This window comes from Mytilus galloprovincialis, chromosome 7, assembly GCF_965363235.1.
Source record: "Mytilus galloprovincialis chromosome 7, xbMytGall1.hap1.1, whole genome shotgun sequence".
Taxonomy (NCBI): Eukaryota; Metazoa; Mollusca; class Bivalvia; order Mytilida; family Mytilidae; genus Mytilus; species Mytilus galloprovincialis.
This window is the reverse complement of record NC_134844.1, coordinates 54,940,292-54,948,704: the sequence shown is the minus strand read 5'-3', so window position 1 is coordinate 54,948,704 and position 8,413 is coordinate 54,940,292. Positions and strand designations below refer to the sequence as shown.

At 31.8% G+C, this 8,413-nt stretch overlaps 1 long non-coding RNA gene across 1 annotated transcript; it reads left to right on the top strand.

Moving 5' to 3' along the window:
* Window positions 1-1,609: 1,609 nt before the first annotated feature.
* On the top strand, window positions 1,610-8,184 carry LOC143081777 (uncharacterized). The gene is made up of 3 exons (XR_012980081.1): window positions 1,610-1,726; window positions 2,653-2,865; window positions 7,680-8,184. It is a non-coding gene; the product is annotated as an uncharacterized LOC143081777 (long non-coding RNA).
* The last annotated feature ends 229 nt before the right edge of the window (window positions 8,185-8,413 follow it).

Sequence of the window (8,413 nt, the reverse complement as noted above, 5' to 3'; positions counted from 1 at the left end):
TTCGTCAATGAAACCGTCGTCAGAGTCCCGAAAATTACAGAACACAATACGACTGAGACCAGACAAAGCCGTTTGCAATGCGATAGAGCGGACCGTGATAGGATTACGATCCGACAGTACCTGATCATCCCGAGTATGCCGAATGTTTTCGAACGGATAACTTCCGTTAGCGTCGGTTCACTGTCTTGTCACTGTCTGATCTCTGTCGGATTATATTCGGTAGAATCGGGACGCAGTCGTGACAGACTCTGTCGAATTTTACCTGGCAAAAGATACAAATCGATTAGAAGCGGATTTAGAACGGGATTATCGGGATAAATTCGCTTGGAAACGGTTGAATATCGACGCTTCCTGAACTGATTGTTGTCGTGATTAAATTTTTTTTTTACAAATTTTAATTAAAGTTTGAATTTCCATCCACGATTCATAGGATCTTGATCAGACTTTTAATAAATTTTAATCAGGAATTGTCCTGTGAAGGACGGCAGTAAAAATCGTGAATGTGTGACCTCAGCTTAATAAAGTTCTTTACAGAAATATTTGTCCAAACTTGATATATTTATTTGTTATAAAAACTCTTTACTTACTTTTTGAAAACTGCTACAAATGTTGTTCGAAAATTTGAATTCGGTTCTACGTAATGAACATTTAAATGACATATAGTTTACAAGTGTGAACAAATCTTATGTACAGGTAACTAAACAAAGTGTATAGATGTGAACAAATTTAATGTGAAACTAGTGTACATAACATTAAACCAAATGTAAACATGTTTACTGTACACGGCGTTTGGTGTGAACACGGCCTTACATGTTAAACACACCTAACCTTTTTTTTACGAATTCGAATAACCACATACAATGTAATAACTGTGACTAAAAAATAATAACACTTTATGAATTTGCTGCGTTCATAGGTTTTTTAATTTAACAATCAAAACTCGAAAAAAAATTGAAAGTCAATAATATCTAAGTATTTATAAGCATATTAACTTTATGCATTGAGGATGAAGAGAGTACTTACTTAGATGAGCTCATCATTTGTACATATAGTAGGAGGAAGTTACACGAAACGCGCGTCTGGGGTGCTAAATTATAATCCTGGTACCTTTGACTTTAACTATTTACAGCACAGAAATCAATTAGTACCTATATATATGATCATATATTCGACACTTCAAATTTCTACTAAATTATGGATTAAATGCGGATCTGAATGCTTTACCTTTTCAAATATTTTTAGTTCAAAATCAATTTATGTTCTGTGTAAAAGGTCGAAGATTTCATAATATTTTTCGTCACTCAGAAAAAAATAGCAGTCGTTATCATCAGCGCTGATAATACCGAAAGCCTTAAAAAAATAAGTAGAAATACATGTAAAAGGGTCTGGATCAGGAGTCATTCATTTCTGTATTTTAAAAATATTTGAGGCAATTTTACTTTATTCTTTATTTATTCCCCCATTATTTTCTATTCTGTTGATTTTGGCCTAGCTTTATCTATTCTTTATAATTTTTCTGTCCATTTTCCTGAATTTTTAGCCCATTAATTTCTTCTGTACACACCACCCATGTAAGTGTATTTGTATATGTATTTGTTCTGATGATTTTAGGAACTAGCTGGTCCATGTAAAGGTCATGGCTGTAAGCTTGCTGATGTGTGTATTCCTCAGTCACCGACTTATACTTGCATCCCTGTATTTGTACAGTCTTTTGAAAAGAGCCAGCGTAAGTATATAAGATAACAAATGTTTTATGAGGGTGAGGGGTCCTTCATTTCTGAATTCTTTAATTTTTTGGGGTCATTTTTCTAAAGAAAATTGTTTTCCTATTAAACTTATATGTAATCATAGGATTTCTTGATTGTGTAAAAGTATATATCATTATTCAATTATTTTCCACATTCATTCTTTTTCTCTAATCATTATCTTTCTTTCCTATTATTGTCTATTTTGTAAACGCTATCCAGGCCCTCTTATGTGTATTAACAAAAAGACTAAAAGTCAAGCCCATCATTTCATAAAACGACTTCAAAAGAATAACTATTCTTTGCTTTATTTGCACTTTTCAAACAGTTGTGCGGAATTTATCTTTCTTTCAAATAAAGAAATATTTGGCATGAGTAAAGTTTAATCATATACAAATTCCATTGTATCATCGCAGCTCTCGATGGGTTCTCCGCCAAGAAACGCCAAATAAAAAAGAATGGTGATTTAAACACTAAAGGTATATGTTTATTACTCAGATATTTTTGATTGCAATGAAATGAAGAATTAACTTCTTACAACTATTAGAATTTTTTTTTTTCGACCGAATGTGATTAAATGGATTTATACCTAAAAGGATGGAGGGTAAAATTTGGTAAAATGTTTGTCAAATTATTATTCATTTGCGTACTGTTTGTTTATGTTTAAACAATTGTTAGATAATGATTATTAAAATTCAAACACACATGTCAACTGAAAATAAAATTAGTTCATTTGTTTTCATGATAATTTTTTCATTTTATGTGGACACACCCAGTGAAATATGTGTATCAAGTTTACTTTTTTCACATACTTTATCTTTCAGCAGTAGTTCATATTTTGTTACCACTTTTAATTTGATAAAGATTTTTATCTTTTTTTATCCTTTTTTATTTCCAAACATCAAAGAAATCCAATTAACGGAAGTTGCCTACGGAAAGTCCTGCACACAAAGTTCAACAGCTGGGGTAGAATATGCTTCGAAGGCTGTTGATGGAGATTTGAATACATATATGCACACTAACCTAGATTATTCGCCTTACTGGATTGTTGATCTTGGAAAATTTTACCAAGTAAAGCAGATCGAAATATTCAACAGAAAGCAAGGCGCTATAGACACAGGTGAGTAAAGCTTTCTACGTGATGGGAAAAATCGGTCAGGTGTCTTTGGTGGTCGGTAAAGGCCATTTAGTTTTTTTCGCGTTTTAGCCCTTCATATCCTATATGGCTAAAACTCAAAATATTTTTTTCTCTATGATTTTGTGTTTTCGCCCTTTCGTGTTTTCGCGATTTTGCCTATTCCTCTTTTCACGATTTCGCCTTTTCGAGAATTCGCGTTCTCGCGATTTCACTTTTTGCGTTTTTGCGTTTCCTGTTCTATGAGAAGAAAGTAATAAGAATATAGGAATTGTTGCAGTATTGTCATATCCACATTGAATGATAATTTTATTGAATATAGTTGTTTTAAAGTTGCCCCAAAAACGTTTATCCTTTTTTTATATTATTTCTTTATTGAACAAAAAATGCTTGCATTTTATGGAAGAATTTTTAGGGAAATATATATGTGCATTATATTTTTTTTAATACACAGGAAAACTTGCAACAAATATAACATGTCCATGTAAATAAGAACCTGGTCAAAGAACAAAAGTCGAAAATGCAAAAACTCGAAACGCAATAACGCAATCGCGAAAAACCCGAAAAGGCGGAAGGGCGAAAACACAAAGTCGAAAACGCAAATTCGCGTTTTAGACTTCGCGTTTTGGACTTCCCAATTTCGAGTTTTCGCGTTTTTACCGTATTGATGATGAATGGCGAAAACGCAAAATGGCCTTAACCGGCCACCATGATAGCTAACTGTAGGTAACGTATAATAAATCTTTTATACACTAATTGACATTTGCCACGGTTCATTTTGCAAAACCCTTCGGAATGTTATATTCGCAATGGTCTTCAACCTCGTCAGGAATATGATATTTTATGTCCATTCGTTTGATGTGTTTTTTTCTATTGATTTTTCCATTTGATAAGGGACTTTCCGTTTTGAATTTTCCTCGGAGTTCAGTATTTTTGTGATTTTACTTTTCGTACTTTAGGTCATTTATTTCATGTTTTTATTCGAACGTCACTGATTAGTCTTTTGTAGAAGAAACGCACGATTGACGTACAGAATGTTAAATATGGTATCTATTTTTTTTTAGAAGAAATGCACGTCTCGCATACAAAGTGTTTAACCTTGTATCTATGCTTAGTTTGCGTCTAAGGTCGATTATTTATATTTTATGATAAATTTCCGAAATTTGATTTGGTAATTTTTTAGCATTCTTTTTAGGTTTCTCTGAATTTTATACAGATTGGTTTCTTTACAAGACCTTGACCTTTTTTAGTTTATATGTTTCTAGCCATGTCAGACATGTTGGTTGGCAGACAGGGTCATCCGACAAATTTTTTAAACTAAATACCCGACTGATAATTGTGGCCAAGTTTGAATAAATTTGTCTCAGTAGATTCAGAAGAGAAGATTTTTTTAACAGATTACCAAAATTTACGAAAAATTGTTAAAAAAAGGACAATAACTCCTTAAGTGGTCAATTGACAATTTTGGTCCTATTGATTTATTTATAGATTTTACTTTGCTGAAACTTATTGCTGTTCGGAATTCATCTTTATTTATAATTATGATATTCAAGATAATAAGCCAAAACTCCAAAATTGCCTTAATATTACTAGTTAAGAGGCAGCAACCAAACAAAAGGTCGTCTGATTCATCTAAAAATTTCAGGGCAGATAGATCTCAACCTGGTGAACATTTTTAACCCCAGAGTCTAATTTACTATAAATGCTTTAGTTTCACAGATGTAAGCCACAAACTGTATTTTACCCCTATGTTCTATGTTAAGTCATGGCGGTCATGTTGGTTGGCACATCATAGTCATTCAATAGTTATTACTTTTTGTGGATTATCTTAATAACATGGTGAAATTTCATCAGGTAAAGACGCAAAAATGACACATTTTGCTTTCCATACAAACCATCCTAAAACCCAAAATCCATGATATTTTGTTATAATTTTTTTACTATAAACATTTATACTTTTTATTTATAACCACAGCTTAATAAAATGGAGGTGAATGCAAAAATATATAATTTTTTCATGCAAAATGTGAATAATTTGTCTACTCAACTACTATGGAAAATTACCTCTGCTGCTATGGTTGTGACTATATTTAGCAAAAATATTTGTTTTTAAATGACATTGCTGTTTTGTTTGTTAAGTTTAATGTTTCTGAAAATGTATACAAATATTATTAATAGCCATTCTCTGTAACCACCATCCAAGTTGCGGCACGTATAGTCTCAGATTTTCTTGAAATTTGATCTGTTGCTACCTATCGATAAACTTACAAGAAAAATGTTAACAAAAAATGTGTTAATGCCTCCGTTGCCGTGGTTACGGGTCCCCTTGGATTTTGCCTCAAAAATGCATATTTTGAGGATCAAAAATGACCCATTTTAAGCAGTTATTATGCATACATTTCAAGTTTTTTGAATATTTTGACTATTGTTCATTTAAATATAACACTTTATAAGTGAAACGACAGATAAAAATTATTTCAGACAAAAGAGGAAGAAGAGGACAGCACTGATTTAAATAGTGGAATTTTCAATGTATTCAAAAAGACAAATAATAAGCATTTTGCATGACATAATTTTACACTTTTCCATCCACAACCAATTATACTAAAGTGATAAATGTAAACTACGACTGTTGCCTATGAATAATTTATCATTCAAGGTTGGGAAATAGGTTGCTAGGGTGGTTGCTATGGGAACATAAAAGTGTCATTTTTTGGTATTTTGAAGAAAAATTTTGACATTGTTATTTACATAGTTTTAAAACAGTGACAAATACAAAATAAAAATCACTTGGAACATGTTGTGCATTCAATGACCTGAAAGTTGACATAAAGTTCAAAGGTTATTAAGATAAATAATATTGGCCAAAACATGCTAAAAACAATTTTCTGTACATTAAGATGCACATCAGCCTAAAACTATTTAAAATACAAAAACGGTGTGTACGTAATGAAAAAAAATTTCAACAAAAATATGAAATAAATAATCGAGCCTTATAAGGTATAACGGGTGAAAATGAATATTTTGTCTATGCATAACTTCTTTACTTGAAAGGCCAACTCCAACCAAAATAAACTGGTCGATCTCTTAGCAGTTATATTCCTTTTCTTTTCTTCTTATAGTTAAAAGAACTTGTCTTTGAATAACATTTGGTTGTCTTCTAGAGAGTTGTCTCATCAGACGACATCTTTTAAATTTTTGTATATATGTGTAATCAGTCTCATGAAATTAAATTTGCTATATAATTTACTATTCCGGATTAGACGTGTGTTCTTAATATTATTTGTTTTAATTTTTGCCCCAGTGAAACCTACAATGAACTGTTGCTGTGCAGTTTTTCTACAGAATTAAATGGTTGCTTTGCACTTTTACAATATAATTGATGGTTGCTAGGCATATTCCTAATATAAATAAATGGTTGCTAGGCAGTTTTACACTATACATGAATGATTTTTACAACTAATGTGATGACACCCCCTAGACCTTTGAAGTGAGGTCTATATTATAGTTAATATAGTCCTGAATGAAATCATGCATGGTTGCTAGGTACTTTTTTTATCAAATAAGGGTGTTGCTAAGAACTTTTGACATGAACTTGACTTATTTTTCATGTGTTAATAAAAAGGTGCTTAAAACGTCCTGATCATTTTCTCCATATAAAGTATGCCTCTTGCTATTACATTTCCTTTCAAAATTCAATTAATATACACAAGGTCAAAGTTCAAGGTCACCAATGACCTTTTACCTTTGGACAAATTTATGGTAATTTAATTGCCAATAGTTTGCACATCATAGTCATTCAATAATAATTACTTTTTGTGGACTATTTTAATAAAACGGCTACAAAAAAGGCAAAAATGACACATATTTGTTTCCATAGCACCCATCCTAGAACCTAATTTCCCGAACATTTTGTTATAATTTTTTTGTAAAAAAAATGATCCTTTCCATTCACAACCACAGTTTAAATGGGGGTGGATGCAAACATGTCTATTTTGTTCATACAAAATGTGTAAAATTTGTCATCTGAACTATATTGAAAAATGACCTCTGCTTCTGTGGTTGTGACAAGATTCAGCCAAAATATTTTTTTATATATGAATGACATTGCTATTTTGTTTGTTAAGTTTCATGTTTCTGAAAAATATTTACAAATATCATAAAATAAAACCTAGTTTTGATTACAAATGACTGCAAAGTAGTTGTTTTTCGATGCTAAATTCGTCAAAGTTTTGAATGACTGCAAGGTAGTTGGTTGGTGGTTACAGAGAATTGCTCTTAAGCATTGTAGATAAATTATTCAAACTTCGAAAAAGTGTACTTTTGACGTATTCAAGATAAGGAGGAAATTTCAAACCAAACGTGAAAATAAAAACTAGAAAAATCAGTAATTAAATGCAAACGGGAATGCATTATTAGTAACATGAAAAACAAGGCATCATTTATGAACAAAACATGAACGAAAAACAAAAACGTAACACATAGACAAACGACAACCCCTGAAATACAAACTCCTGACTTGGGACAGGCTAATACATAGAGAACGTGGCGGGGTTAAACATGTTAGCGGGATCTCAATCCTCCCCTATCCTGGGACAGTGGTGTAACAGTACAACATAAAAACGACCGAACTATAAAAATCAGTTGAAAAATGCTAAACTCATTAAATGGATAAAAATACAAAAACTACAAATACAAGTTGACGTGGCCGGGTACTTGTTACCTATACAAAAAAAAGAACACAGAAATAAACTGAAATCTAAGAATAGGAAAATAGATTAACTTTTATTTTGTTTCAGGACGACGTCTGCATGACCTGGACATTATGGTTGGTACTTCATTAAATAACCTGCATCTATGTACCCATTACGCAGGACCGGCTGAACTTGGAGAACATATTGTGCTTGGATGTCAGTATGAGGAAAAGGCACGTTATGTGAAATTGACAATACGAGGAACAGAGAACTTACATGTGGCTGAGGTCAAAGTGTATGCACTTTATGATATATCTGGCTAAATAATTTAATGTTGGCTATATCGTGTCTTCTGTTTGCAGACGGTGTTTTTTCTATCAGCTCAAAGACGTAATTTTGTCATGTGACCGTGAGGTCATCAAAACATTTTCATGATTTACTCCTGCTTAAAATGGAATTTAAAATCAAATTAGAAGGAATGGCTGTAATATATTTTCTGTCTATTCTAAATAACATAAAACAAATGTGGTGTCCACTTTGAAAGAACCTACTACGCGCGTTATTCAGTGTACGCCACTTTTTTATGTTATTTCTTAAATAAATTATACATGCGTTTTTTTATAGTTTCATAAAGAGTGTATACTTATGCCAGTCTTTAAAACCCGAAAATATTGTGTTTACTTGTCAAATTTACATTAATATATATATATATCAGAACAAAGTAAATTGCTGTGCCCTGTGTTTGACATTTTTACCTATTATGTATCTTTGTTTTGGTCACACATCGTTGTCAATATATAACGGAATGTTATACGACTGTCATACAGGTGAGAGGTTAA